The sequence below is a fragment of the Rutilus rutilus genome, assembly GCF_951802725.1.
Source record: "Rutilus rutilus genome assembly, chromosome: 22".
In the NCBI taxonomy this organism is placed as follows: domain Eukaryota; kingdom Metazoa; phylum Chordata; class Actinopteri; order Cypriniformes; family Leuciscidae; genus Rutilus; species Rutilus rutilus.
In genome coordinates, this window is record NC_140227.1 from 25,829,341 (window position 1) to 25,845,451 (window position 16,111).

At 37.2% G+C, this 16,111-nt stretch overlaps 1 long non-coding RNA gene across 1 annotated transcript in view; it reads right to left on the minus strand.

The window, feature by feature from the left end:
• Positions 1-448, minus strand: part of LOC311281633 — a 36,547-nt gene extending 36,099 nt beyond the window's left edge. Inside the window, exon 1 of the long non-coding RNA XR_014625829.1 lies at positions 140-448. This is a non-coding gene — a long non-coding RNA (uncharacterized lncRNA). The remainder of the gene's footprint in view (positions 1-139) is intronic.
• Positions 449-16,111: the final 15,663 nt, after the last annotated feature.

Genomic DNA, 16,111 nt, shown 5'->3' on the forward strand with positions numbered 1-16,111 from the left:
GGAATGCCTAGCTTGCATTTACAGGTCATGCATTTTTAATGCTTACTTCTTTGTCAAAAGAATCATTAAGCTCATTGGCTCGTACACGATGCAACTCTAAAGCTAAAAAAAGAGAGAGAAAAACACTGATGACTTTTACCTAGCTGTGATGATACAGCAATACCAAGACGACCTCATCCACATGCTCTTGGCAGGACTGCAACGCAACAGTATGTGGCTCCTGTTCCTCAGGAACTCTGTACGCCTCCAAACTGGGGAGTTTCTTTGTTGGGCAACAGCCGTCTCTATGTCTGATAACCTCCAGGACGTAAGCTCCTCACACTCTCAACTTGAATGAGTGCCACTGAAAACAAAGAGTAGGTTGTCAAGGAAGTCAGACTTACAGAGCTTAGGAGAGAGAGATAGACAAGATAGATGTGATATAAATAGCAGAACTTGCTTGCTAAGGCGTATACTTTTTTCCTTTTTTGGAGGGTGGCCGATGTGTGTTTTCAGAAGGAAGACAATAGGCTTTGTGTGGAAAATCCTTGGAAGGGCTCCGTCCAGTGAATGCTGTTTATTTATTAATAAAAAGAGGCTGCAACACTTGTTAATGTCACGTCGTCATCACTATGGTTTGTACACCGCGATCTCTCTATTCAACACATATTCTCTATTTTAAAGCAAAATATTACCAGTTATGAGTGCAATGTTAATTGCAGAAGGCAAATGCCAAGTTTTGTCATGAAACTCTGGTTGATGGGTCCTTAACGCAAGCTGATGATATTCACAGTGTTAACTACTTGGCACAAGCTGATTGGTTCATGTTGCATCTACAGCCAATGAGCTTGCTGCTCAACATTTAAATGGCCAATTAGCATTCACTATAGCAGTTTGCAGTGCACTTCCACCTTCCCCAACTCCACCTGTATAGATCTGCAAGGGGTCATTTCATGTCTTACTTATAGCAGTGTATCAACAGTTGAAACATTTTTCAAGAACGAAAGAATGAAGAAACTCATTTTGGTTTGGAATGACATGAGGGTTAGTAAATGATGACAGAATTTCTATTGTTGGGTGAACTATCCCCTTAAGTACAAACGGTGCAGTTATAATTGGCAGGAAAATGAACAGTACCAGTCAAATTGTTCTCAGTGTGTCTCATTTTGACTAATACAATAAAAGGTCCCTACCATCCAGGGGTTATAAGATTTTCTACGATCAAGTGGGGGATAACTCTACAGAGCCATTTGGAGGATTACAGGCTGAGATGAAGATTAGAGAACGGTAGTTTTAAACCTCAATGTGTGAATTTACTAAGAGAACTGTAGTGAATATAAGAAGTGCTCATTGCATTGCTTTGAAAATAAGTGTTCTTTGTGTATGTTTGTAAAAACCTTGTTCAAGCTAATTCAGAGAGCCAATTCCATCAGTTGTTTGTCACTATATGCCAGATTTTTGTGCCATTTTTTGTTTGAGTACAACTGAGCTGCATATTTGCACAAGCTCATTACAACGGTAAAGTGTGCAAAAGGAACTTAGTTATCTGATCCTTTCATTTTTCAAGGGGCTAATGGGAATTCCTCCAATGCCATTGAGGCAAAGTATCTAAATTAGTAGATCACCTCTGACCTCTCTGTTATCCTGCAAGAGTTTCCTCTTTGCACAGCTCGATGCCTGACCTTAGTAAGACCCCTCAGGGAGTTTCTTTGTCAACTCAAGGGCATTGGCTAATAGAAGAGGTGCTTAGTTTATGAACATTTGGGGGTCTACTAAAAATGGCATGGTACAGTTATGAGTGGTGACATCTGGGGCCACTTTACTTACTCAAGACAGCCACAGGTTTGCTCACGAATATGCTGGTCTGCCACTACCTAAAAATGGAAACACGGTCTCATATCAAGGTTCCTTAAGCAATAGGACTGTCTGATGAACCACAAGCATAAAATGGATAGTTCACCCAAATATGAAAAGAGGATATTTTAGAATGTTGGGAACCAAACAGTTTTCATGCCCTTTGACTTCCATTGTATGTAAAAAAAAAAACAGACATTTCCCAAAATATGTTATTTTGTGTTCCGCAGAAAAATAAAAAAGTCATACAGGTTTGGAACGACATGAGGGTAAGTAAATGATGACAGAATATTAAATTTTTAGTGAACTATCCCTTTAAGAATCTGCTGGTGAGGACAATAGCACTGTGGTGGGGATAATATTGTAAGCTAAATACACACTCATTGTGATTGGGACATTGTTGCACAAGAGGTGTGCAATAGATTGTCAAGGAATCTCTGAACTATAGAGTACAATAATCAATCTGTGCTCTCAGTCTGTCACTGTTGAACTTGTTCACAGTTGGACTAATGCCAAAGCTGTCAACCTATCAGAGCAGAGCTCTGCCTATCGCTATAGAGACCAACCTATGACAGCAAAGCTCTGTCTATCGCTATAGAGATGAACCTATCACAGCAGATCTCTGCCTTTAGCTATAGAGATCAACCTATGACAGCAAAGCTCTGTCTATGTAGAGATCAGCCTATCACAGCATAGCACTGTCTATCGCTATAGAGATCAGCCTATCACAGCAGATCTCTGCCTTTAGCTATAGAGATGAACCAATCACAGCACAACTTTGCCTTTTACCACATAATTTGTTGCTGAAACATCTGTATAAACAGGCTTGAAAATGCACACTTGCTCTTCATATTATAGTAGATTCAGCAAAGCCAATCCAATTTACTCACAAGGGTATGTTACTTGCTTTAAACCTGCAGAATTTTAACTAATTCTGTATAAAAGAGAATGTGAAAGAGAGAGAGAGAGAGTGTGAAAACAAAACAGACAACTTCACACACACACACACACACACACACACACACACACACACACACACACACACACAAAAAAAAACTCATACTCAGCACTCTAAATGAGGCTATGCTCTGTGTCTGTGCCTTTATTTCCTCCAGTCTTGTGAGATAGTTGCCCTGACCTGTCTAAGCTGTGACGATGGTTGTGTTGTTTTCAGGTGTGTCTCCTCTTGGGGTGTTAGAACACTTGCAAACAAAGCAGGATGATTTTCTGATTTTAGCTGATTCAGATTTTCTGATTTGACATGAGAATATATATTTAAAAAAACTTGCAGTTATATGATTATACTGATAAAAATGTGTATATTTTATTTCTAGTTCCACTGGGATTTCTCATGTTAGCTGCTTTTCCTTTTGTATCTTTCCATCCATTAGAGTGACTCAAATACAAAATTGAATCTTCAGGTAAAATGCAATTCCCCTTGGCCTCATGTAATACAACTGGCAGACACACGGGCAATAAAAAACAAATAGGAAAGGGAAATATTATTTTTCACTATAAGCTTATACATGCAAACACAGTGTGTAAGAAGAAACCTTCTAGCTACTCAGTTATAGTAAAGCGACCAAATGACTTACACTATGAATTATTTTAATATAAATATATTTAACATCAATATATTTATATTTAATATAGAATTTATTTATAACTTAAAATGGTTGACCTCAGACTGCTTGATTTCCATTGTTTTATTGAACTTTTATTGAACCAGTGAGCATCACCAACAGATCAACATAAACAGTTGTAATAAACTTAATAGCATTCCAGTCATGTGGAAGTATGTTAATGGAACTTTTCCCAGGCCAAAGAGGCTTTACAGATTAAAAGAAAGATTTCACACAGTTCCATGCATTCCCATGGATCCCTCTCATCTGTCATTAGATGCAGCATTGCTGACAAAATGTGTTAATCAGAAGACACTTAAGAAATCTAATCCACGTTTTTGATTTGTGAAGCATAATTTTTTGTTAACACATTGCAAATATAACTAAACAAACTGTATGATACAGATCTCAGAGAGCACTGGCTTTGCCTACAACAAAAACAGTGACACCTAGCTGTGGGAACTGAATCTGTTGTTTTGTTGTGGTTTAAAGTACATATTAAATGAATGATCAATAATCTGTAATACATTTATTTTAGGTTAGGCCATGTTTTATAACATGTTCAATGAATTTGTCTCTTGACACTGTGACCTATTTGTCAATCCAAACAGAACAGGCTGTGAAGAATGTTCCTTGGCTCCCGTCTTCTCTCTATTCATAAGACATTTCCTCATAAATATTTGATGAGTACACAATACACTGCACAAGTCTGGGCTATTTGAATCAGGGCAGATACATATTGTGACATGTTTTTTGCACATCAGACATTTTATATATATATATGAAACCCAATTAGTCACCCCCAAAAAAATCTCATTTTCATTAATGTCCTTCAATAAGCTACATCTGAACTTAATCGCACTTTGTCCAAATTGTGCGCAATCAAGCAAAAGCTGTTGGTTTGAACATCTAAAACATGACGTTCTTATTATTTGACTCATCTTTATCAGGAATTCAGAACATTCAAAAAGTATGCCTAAGCATACTCGCATTTGTAAGTGTAAAAAAAAAAAATGATCAGAATGGCCTTCAGGCTTTTGGATGATGCAATGACCTGTGAAATGAAGAGTGCAGAGCTGGTAAGATGGGCCAGACCTGGAGCATTGAGCTTAAAATGTCATCATCAAAAAAAAAGAAAAAACACACACACATGTGAACCCTTGATGACACAGTATACATTAAACAATCTGTATAAAATATGTATAAATAATTGTTTAAAAAAGAAGTTTTGTCAGTGAGCAATGTGGAGATTACTCAGCTTTCAGTAGAAACAGGCCGAGTTCACATGATGCATGACTCAACACTCTCTTTGTATAATTCAAACAGCCAGAGTAATGACTGTTGAGTGTGAGAAACAGCAAGCCTCCAGCTTCCAAATCTACTTTTTTTAGCCACTTGAAATGCCCGTATTCATAGAAAGCCTTTTTTCAAGTGGTTCCTCTTGTTTGTCTGCTATTCTCACTCTTCTCTTGATTGCCTCTTATCAAAAGCAATGACACAATCCATTCTGCCTGAGAATGAAAGGCTGCGTATTCAGAGCTGAGACTGAGGGAAAATGTATTTTGAAAATATATGTATCCGCTATTTTATACAATATTCTGTAGCACGTCTTCATGCGTTGATCTTTATTTATACTAGCAAATGTTCAGAGGGTTTAGTTCAGACAGAAAATGTCTTTGTGTGACAACGTGTGCTCACACCAGCTATCTGTTCAATATGTGTGAATAGCATCAACACGACGCTGGTAGATTCAAAAGTGTTCTTAGAAGTCTGCATGATGTTTACCCTGTTGTTTTTAATGCTAATAGTATAAAAAGTACTATAATTCATAACACATACACATAATATATACTATGTATATAACATTATTACAGTTTTCTATTAAAAATGCTATTCTTTCGAACTTCCTATTCATCAAAGAACCCTGAAAAACAATGTTTTCAACATCAGATCAGCATATTAGAATGATTTCTGAAGGATCGTGTGTCACTGAAGAGTGGAATAATGATGTTGAAAATCAGGTTTGCATCACAGGAATAATTTGCTGCTTACACACTTTTTTTCAGAATGAGAATCAGCATTTTAAATTGCGTATATAATCTGCAAAGATAAAAAATGTTAGCCCTTAAAGAAAATGAAACCTCACTGAACTTCATTGGTCACTTGTAGCAAGCTAGGGTAGGCCAGCATGGTAACTTTGACTTGTGAAGATGGCAGGTAGGTGTTCAGACTTGTTGTAAACTGTGCTGACATCAAGCCACACCTCTGGATAGTTTATGACTTTGTTCTTCACGTCTTTTGGCCAATGACAGCATTGTTTACACAGTGTGTCTTCTGAGCTCCTTACAAGAGTTAACGTGACCTCAGAGGCTTAAACCGAAGGGAAAATGAGAGTGTGCATGCAGGACAAAAGTTCACAACAGGGAAAACTGAGGTCAAACCAGCACACTCTTGATTCATCTGTTTCAGTAGTGTTTTGACTATCTGTGTAAGCTGTACTGTAGCCTATATGTAGATAGACCAACACCGTGATGAACAGGATGGTGGTGCATATGTACCGTACATTTATCCCATCAAGCTTCAGACCAAAGCATTTTCTTCCCAGCGAGTTGGATTTATCAGCTCTAAGCTCTGAGTTTATAAGATCACGGAAAAGCATCTGCCCTATTTATAGAAGCGCATCAGCTGAGCCACAGCGCCACAGTGAGGGACAGTAAACTGCTCCAGTGACATTTCAATGCTGAGCGATTTTTATCATTCTTACCTGACCACACGCACGGCATATTCTCTGTGAAGTACACTGACAGGTTTACAGCTTCAGCCAGAGAAACAGAGCAAAGATGACTGTCTCACAAAAACATTTCCCAAGTCACATTTGACAGCAAAAGTTAGCATGGAGGGAAAAAAAAGCCTACTTTTAAAATTAATTTAGTGATTAATAAATAATTTTATTATGCGGCATTATTTTAATGACAATTAAGCACATTTCCCCCCAAAATTGTTCATTGCAGCCATGTATCCACTTTTTATTTTTGAAGGTTTTTCACAAATTATTGCATATTCTTTTATTATATATTTATTATTAGTGCTGTCAAATCGATTAATTGCAACTAATTGCATCTAACATAAAAGTTTGTATAATGTGTATATGTATATGTATATATATATATATATATACAGTATATATATATATATATATATATATATATATATATATATACACACACATATATATATATATATATATATATATAGACATATTAGTGCTGTCAAATCGATTAATTACAATTAATCGCATCTAACATAATTAATATATGCTTATATTATATTTATGCTTAGATTATTATTACTAATTATTTATTATTATATAATTATTTATATTAATTATATATTATTTATAATTATTATTATTATTAATATTAAGATATTAGATTAGATGTGATTAATCGATTTGACAGCACATCGATTTAACAGCACTAAAAGTGCTGGCAAATAGATTAATCGTGACTAATCGCATTTAACATAAAAGTTTGTGTGTATATATATATATAAGTGCTGGCAAATAGATTAATCGTGACTAATCGCATTTAACATAAAAGTTTGTGTGTGTATATATATATATATATATATATATATATATATATATATATATATATATATATCATCATATTAATCGATTTGACAGCACTATATATATATATATACACACAAACTTTTATGTTAAATGCGATTAGTCACGATTAATCTATTTGCCAGCACTTATATACAGTGAGGAAAATAAGTACTTGAACACCCTGCTATTTTGCAAGTTCTCCCACTTAGAAATCATGGAGGGGTCTGAAATTGTCATCGTAGGTGCATGTTCACTGTGAGAGACATAATCTAAAATAAAAATCCAGAAATCACAATGTATGATTTTTTAACTATTTATTTGTATGATACAGCTGCAAATAAGTATTTGAACACATGAGAAAATCAATGTTAATATTTGGTACAGTAGCCTTTGTTTGCAATTACAGAGGTCAAACGTTTCCTGTAGTTTTTCACCAGGTTTGCACACATTGCAGGAGGGATTTTGGCCCACTCCTCCACACAGATCTTCTCTACATCAGTCAGGTTTCTGAGCTGTCGCTGAGAAACACAGAGTTTGAGCTCCCTCCAAAGATTCTCTATTGGGTTTAGGTCTGGAGACTGGCTAGGCCACGCCAGAACCTTGATATGCTTCTTACAGAGCCACTCCTTGGTTATCCTGGCTGTGTGCTTCGGGTCATTGTCATGTTGGAAGACCCAGCCTCGACCCATCTTCAATGCTCTAACTGAGGGAAGGAGGTTGTTCCCCAAAATCTCACAATACATGGCCCCGGTCATCCTCTCCTTAATACAGTGCAGTCGCCCTGTCCCATTTGCAGAAAAACACCCCCAAAGCATGATGCTACCACCCCCATGCTTCACAGTAGGGATGGCACTCATCATTCTTCTTCCTCCAAACACGTTTAGTGGAATTATGACCAAAAAGTTCTATTTTGGTCTCATCTGACCACATGACTTTCTCCCATGACTCCTCTGGATCATCCAAATGGTCATCGGCAAACTTAAGACGGGCCTTGACATGTGCTGGTTTAAGCAGGGGAACCTTCCGTGCCATGCATGATTTCAAACCATGACGTCTTAGTGTATTACCAACAGTAACCTTGGAAACGGTGGTCCCAGCTCTTTTCAGGTCATTGACCAGCTCCTCCCGTGTAGTTCTGGGCTGATTTCTCACCTTTCTTAGGATCATTGAGACCCCACGAGGTGAGATCTTGCATGGAGCCCCAGTCCGAGGGAGATTGACAGTCATGTTTAGCTTCTTCCATTTTCTAATGATTGCTCCAACAGTGGACCTTTTTTCACCAAGCTGCTTGGCAATTTCCCCGTAGCCCTTTCCAGCCTTGTGGAGGTGTACAATTTTGTCTTTGGACAGCTCTTTGGTCTTGGCCATGTTAGTAGTTGGATTCTTACTGATTGTATGGGGTGGACAGGTGTCTTTATGCAGCTAACGACCTCAAACAGGTGCATCTAATTTAGGATAATAAATAGAGTGGAGGTGGACATTTTAAAGGCAGACTAACAGGTCTTTGAGGGTCAGAATTCTAGCTGATAGACAGGTGTTCAAATACTTATTTGCAGCTGTATCATACAAATAAATAGTTAAAAAATCATACATTGTGATTTCTGGATTTTTTTTTTTAGATTATGTCTCTCACAGTGGACATGCACATACGATGACAATTTCAGACCCCTCCATGATTTCCAAGTGGGAGAACTTGCAAAATAGCAGGGTGTTCAAATACTTATTTTCCTCACTGTATATATATACACACAAACTTTTATGTTAAATGCGATTAGTCACGATTAATCTATTTGCCAGCACTTATATATATATATATATATATATTAGTGCTGTTAAATCGATGTGCTGTCAAATCGATTAATCACATCTAACAAAGTTCAAGGTAATTTAAAAGAAAATCTAATTACATTCAATACAACAATGCAACCATTATGTAACATCATAAAAAATATGCATATGCATACGTGCACATTTTACATTCTATGTGATGTTCTCTAAGTAATGAATAGTGTATGAATCAGTCAGTGGCTTTGGACACAGTATATGCATGCGCAAAATATACCTTTTTACCAAAATTTCTACACTGTCATCACATGCAAAATGACAGTGCAAACAGTGCAAATCGGATTTGTGTGTCGTGTGAACAGAGCCATAATGCAACTTTTGTTTACCATTGATGTTTTTCTTCTCCAAAATGATTAAATTTAGGCCTCCTAATCCCTTTTATCTGGTTAATCCAGTTGGTTTGGAGATTAGACCACTTTGCATGATTGGTGAATTGAGCCTTGGGCGAAATCCCACTGTCAGGAAAGAGCAAAAGAGAGCAAGATGAAGTGAGAGACAGCGTTTGACAGGCCATGAAACAGTCCACCTGATTCTAGCAGACGCACCGGTTTCCATCCACCATCAAGAGTAAAGAAAACCTGCCTTTTCTGCATTTACTGCGTACGCTGTGATGTTACTGTTTTACATTCGTGAAGAGGCAGAGCAGAGATTACAGCGGTATTAGTTCACATCCCAATGCCCTCATGTAGAGTTATCCTGTCAGTCACAGTAGCACCAAAGCTCATTAAAATTCCACTCCTACATATACCAGCTTCCTGCATGTGTATTGTACCTGTGATTTGTTCTCACCAGCACACTCTCAAAGTCAATCCAATGTTCAGATATGCAGCACTTATGAAACAATGCTTAATTCGAGCTACAATAAGGCAAAATTCTGGTTACACTTAACTTTGGTGGTCAACTTTACACATTCGACTAACTATAAGCAACATGTCAACTACATGTCAACTCACTCTAGACTGTTAAATTAGGGTTAGGTGTTATAGGGTTCGGGTAAGTTGACATGTAGTTGCAAAGTCAGTGTCTGTTGTGGGAGCATCGAATAAGTTGGCAAAACTCAAAAAATGTAAGGCAATCAGTTGCCTCACAATTTTTTAAGTTAAGAAATTCAAAGTTTAAGCAAGCCGTACTCATACATTTTACTTGTTCTTAACTTGAAATGTTTGAATACACTAATTCATACATTGAACTTAAAATTTTCATGTAGCCTCAATGTGAAAATTTTCTTTAGCATAAACTTTGCTATAACAACCTAGTTCAACAAATGCTTCCTTGCTAATTTGCTAACATATTAACAATAGCATGATATAGCTCTTGCTGTATGAGTGCAGCAATATAAAACTTGTAACGTACTTGCTCTCAAACCACGCCACATGCACCACTTGTCACCATGATGTAACCAACATTAACAGAAATTCTTTAGCATAACAAACCATTAATCACAACTAAATCGTAAGTTCGTCTAAATTAAAATAAATAATTTCATAAAACTCAAAACAATGAAACGGTTCAGTTTACTTAAAATATATCAGTTCTGTGAACTTGAAAGAAAAAGAAAGCGCTAAATACTCATAGAAGTTAATTTGACTGAACTAATTAGTTTAATTTAAGTTTGTCCTACTCAAACCAATTAATTATTTTGAGCGATAGGGTTTACAGTGAGACAGTCTACTAATACTCACATGACTGGTAGTTGACATGTCGGTGCAGAGTTACTAATAGTAGAATGTCTAAAGTGGACCATTGAAATAAGGTGTTATCAGAAGTGTTACCTCTTTCCAAAGAGTGTCACAACAACCTATTGTGTAATTGATAATACAGCAATGTATATATAGTCAAGTCAAGTCAAGTCAAGTATATTTGTATAGCGCTTTTCACAATACAGATTGTATCAAAGCAGCTTCACAGTATTAAATTAAAATAATACAACAAGGTTTGTTTATTGATTGATAAAATCAAATTAAATATCCCCAAAATATCCCCAACTGAGCAAGCCAAAGGCAACAGTGGCAAGGAACCGAAATATAAGGCACTATGGGCTTTTAGACTGAAGGGGAGGCAGAAACAACTGACAAATTCAGAAATATCAGAGGCTGTGATAAATTTCCAACATGTCTGAAGAGCTTCAGGGAGGCACAGATATATTAAATGGCAGCGTGGAGAGAGGCTTCTGGGAAAGGGCTGTCAGTGTGGGCGGTAGGTAGGGATATATCACCACGCCCGAGACCAGATCAGCATGACCGTCACGTCTCCTGGTGGGCTTCGGTATCTTGCTGCTCTCCTAAGCCACTGCAACTGTGTGCAGAACACACTGCGGCTCAGCTTCAACACACCCAGAGGGACACGCATGGCACAGAGGATAACACTTTAAGGTCACTTAAAAATTAAAGTTCTGTCATCATTTACTCACCCTCAAGTTGTTTCAAACCTGTATGAAATTTCTTTCTTCTGCTGAACACAAAAGAATATATTTTGAAGAATGTTGGTAACCACACAGTTGATGGACCCCATTGACTTCCATAGTACAGGGTGGGCCATTTATATGGATACACCGTAATAACATGGGAATGGTTGGTGATATTAAAGTCCTGTTTGTGGCACATTAGTATATGTGAGGGGGCTCCTCAAGCTGCACCTGCAGCACCTGAAACTACGGATACTGGATGCCTCTGCTGGCATTTCTCCTGCGGTGTTGCTATCAGTGTGTGAAGAGTGGGAGAACAGGGTTGCATTGACAATCCAACACAATGGGCAGCACACTGAACACATTTTATAAATGGTCAGAAACTTCTAAATAACTCATGAACGAATAAAGTTACGTTGAAACCAAGCACACCATTGTTTTTCTTGTGACATTACCAATAAGTTTGATGTGTCACATGGCCCTCTTCCTATTGAAAAAACAAAAGTTGTATCCAAGATGGCCGACTTCTAAATGGCCACCATGGTCACCACCCATCTTGAGGAGTTTGCCCCCTCACATATACTAATGTGCCACAAACAGGACTTTAATATCACCAACCATTCCCATGTTATTACGGTGTATCCATATAAATGGCCCACCCTGTATTTTTTTCACCTATTTACACATGCTGTACTTGTCCAATAAAAGTTATTAATAGTGATGAAACCAAAATGTACGTTTTTTAGGCATAAAAACTGGAGAAAAAAGAAAAGTTGATTTAATATTTAATTAATTTCAATATTGCACATGAGGCAGTTTTTATAGCAACTTATGTCTTATCTATTCCAGTTTGTTGCCGAAATATAAACATTTAAATGGTGGCTCTTATAAAAACTAGTTTTCATTACAGATTTAAGAAAAGCAGATTAGGAAAAATATACGGAATACGTAATGCAATACATATATATAGCCTAGCTTGTTTGTTTGTTTGTTTTCTAGCTAATTAACGAGCTAATCCCATTGAATGGCTTTCCTGATGTAACTGCAAAAAAATCCCCCGGTTTCACAGACAAGGCTTAAGCCTATAGTCCCAGACTCAAATGCATGTTTGAGCTGTTTTAACAGAAAGCAACTTGCACTGACTTATCTTAAAATATGTCCGTGCCATTGTTTTGTCTCAAGATGCACACCAGAAATATTTTTTTATAAGGCACGTTTATAAAAGCTATTTAGATGTCCTATTAAACTAAGGCCTAATCCTGGCTTAATCTAAACCCTGTCTGTGAAATTAGGCCTAATTTACATACTGTATTGCACCACTAGATTAAACATGTAAATATGCACATAAGAACATTAACCCAAGGTAAAGATTACTTGCAGAATTTTTGTCAGTATCTCTTGTTGTTATATATTCTGTAGCAGGACAACGAAAGCAACTAAGGATAAAGGCTTGGCGTTTTGTCCGAGGATACAGAGCCATTCAAGAGGTTCTTTAACTCTGAAGGTCTTCCTTTATGCTCATTCAAATAAAACACAAAGGTATGTCGGCATCTCAAACCTGTCAGTCATGACATCAGGTCCACAATTTCCTTGACCTACTTTTTTTCTGCCTTTGTATTTTATATTTCTAAAAGAAACCTTTAGTTGGTGCAAGTAAGAGTTCACACATTTGGGCCTCACATGATGAGAAACACTTTGACGGGATGATCCGCGGTAATATTGTTCATAATCCTAAAGCATTGTTAAATAGATATAACATATCAAAGACTTGGACCTTTCTCAGCAAATATGCCATTACTAACACAAATATACTTTTTTTCTTACCTTAAAGGCGTCATGGTTGGGAATAGATTTTTTTATATACCTGAAGCTAATGATTAATGATAAACATTAAAACACCCGCAGCAATACAAATGACACCACAATATAAAAAATTTATATTGAGATTTAAATTGGTGTAGTTTACGGACTTTTTTTTGGACAATCTGTAGTTTAAAATGCACGATATTTGTAAATAGAATTTATATATATATATGTTTTTTTAGGCTTGTTTCAATAGATGGTCTTTTTGGACTGAAAGAGAAGCTCTACTGTTCTATCCATTCATCAAGCTCTTTAAATCCAAAATATCAAGAACATTTTATTCCTTTTGATAAGACTCCAGCAGGACATGCTGAAATTATCTACACCAGACACTAAAAAAAGATGATTTCCCATGACACCAGTTATCAGAGAATATTCTGTTCAGCATTTAAATTGGAATGACAGCATTTTTTAACTTCAGAGATATATTAAAAAACTATATATTTTTAAAATCAATAAGGCCTATCAAGGTTATTGGCTGTGGAATAGAATGTTCAAACTGATTTCTGGAATTTCAGTTTCAATATTCTGGCAAATCTGCCTGATGGATCTGATCTGTTTGAGCAGCAATTTCCTGCTTCCCCTGAGAAAGCCAGAACATTGAAGAATTAATAAAACACATGAGTAGGAATACTAGCAAGTACAGTGTACTGATTATTCAATTGCCATAAACCTTAATGTACTCCGCTCTCTGGCCTATTGGACTACTGCATTGTCGTTATTTGCTCTCTCTCATCAAGTCTTTCTAAACCTGTATTAGTATCTGAAGAATATCTTGACTTAGAAGAATTGACTTGCGTCTCAGAGCTCGCAGACGAAACGCAATAAATGTTGTCATGTTATCTTGCGTTCAGGGCTGGATGCCTGGTGTTGGGGAACGCATTTCAGAAAGACCAAACCAACATTTGAGATGCTGTGCAATTAAATTGATTAACCCAGTTATCCAATCACATCTTCTGATGAGGCAAAGTCACGTGAGTTTGTTTGTTGTGCATCAAGGAATTTATTTGGTAAATGCGTTTTCATCATAGTTTATGCGCATGTCTTCTTATCGGAAAGAAATATGTATCTGCCTCAATTGAGCGCATATGTTTCTTATGCACATTTTTAGAATTGTGCGCATTTTTGCATTTCCATACAGTGTTTTTTATGCAATATCCCAAATTTCACATTAAAATAGCTGGATGGAAACATAGCTATTGCAATATGCATCGCAACAATGGCAGTGGGCCAAACCAAACTCTCCAACCACTGGAGCCAGAAGGGCTCAAGACTTCCAGCAGTCTACCGCATAGCCGGATGATAACGGGGTTATTGCACTCGGATAACCTACAAATACAATTGTCTCACTGGATAGCTCAAGAGGCTGGTTTGAGTTATGGAATATTATGGAGCTTATTGCATAAAGGGTCTTATGGAGGCTTCACACACTTCATATCAACGGATAAGACACGGAAGACTCTGACCTTGAGGCTGAATATGCAAAAAAAAGTAAAATTAGCTCATATTGATGTGCGTAACGAATTCATGTATTCATAGTGTGTCTCTGAAATGATGTATTATGAAAATATTAATTCACATTTAAAATATTTAAATATTAATGCACTTCTCGCTGTATAATTTTCTATGTCATTCAGCCTCACGCTCACTTATTCGTCCTATTGAGTTTCATCTAAATAGAGCATCAATAAGAGCATCATGTATTTTACAGCTGGGAAAGTTCTAAAGAAGCCAAAGTTCAGTGCCGACAAAAACGCACATACACTCACACAGTTCAGTGAGTCTTTGACTGTTCCTGGGACTATATTGATCTGACCTCTGCAGAGCAATCAACTGTCTATGGAAACATCGATGCAGGCATCAGGCCTAATGCATTTTAAATCAGTTCTAATGTTGCCAGCTCCACCAGGATGAATACAAATAGACCATTACAAAACTACAGATAGTGCAAAGTGGAAAAAAACAAAAAAACATTAAACCTGTCAACACAAATCTATGAAACAATTTACAAAGAATGAGACAAAAAGACAAAAAAATCTGTAATTTGCACTGACGTCAGTACAATAAACCCAGGACTGCATGTAGGAATTCGTTTTAAATTGTCAAACCTAATGATTTCCATTAGATTATATACATTACACATTTCATTTAATCCTTTTTTATATAAGCCTTTTTCTCAGAGAGTGAGAGCTCAGGCCTTTTCTTTTCAAATCAACTGAGAACAAGAGAGGCAGCGGCACTGTTCTCAGAGGAAAAACCACCCTTATTTTATCCACACTCATGCCCAGATGGACCTCGAAGGGCAAAGGACGGTGCATGCGATTCTGCATGACAGAGCATGGTGTGAAATCCTTGAGAGGTTAGAGCTCAAATACTCAGCAGGTACTGAGAGGAAACACCTAACAATCACGATATCACAGGATTTTACAAACATTCAAAACTTTATTTTTTTACCATCAAATCAATGATGGATGGATGGATGGATGGATGGATGGATGGATGGATGGATGGATGGATGGATGGATGGATGGATGGATGGATGGATGGATGGATGGATGGATGGATGGATGGATGGATGGATGGATGGATGGATGGATGGATGGATGGATGGATGGATGGATGGATGGATGGATGGATGGATGGATGGATGGATGGATGGATGGATGGATGGATGGATGGATGGATGGATGGATGGATGGATGGATGGATGGATGGATGGATGGATGGATGGATGGATGGATGGATGGATGGATGGATGGATGGATGGATGGATGGATGGATGGATGGATGGATGGATGGATGGATGGATGGATGGATGGATGGATGGATGGATGGATGGATGGAACAACAGACAGACAGACCGATTAGAGTCTGATTAGAACGATAGATACAAATAATGAAAGATAGAAGGACAGAAAGAATGATAAAATG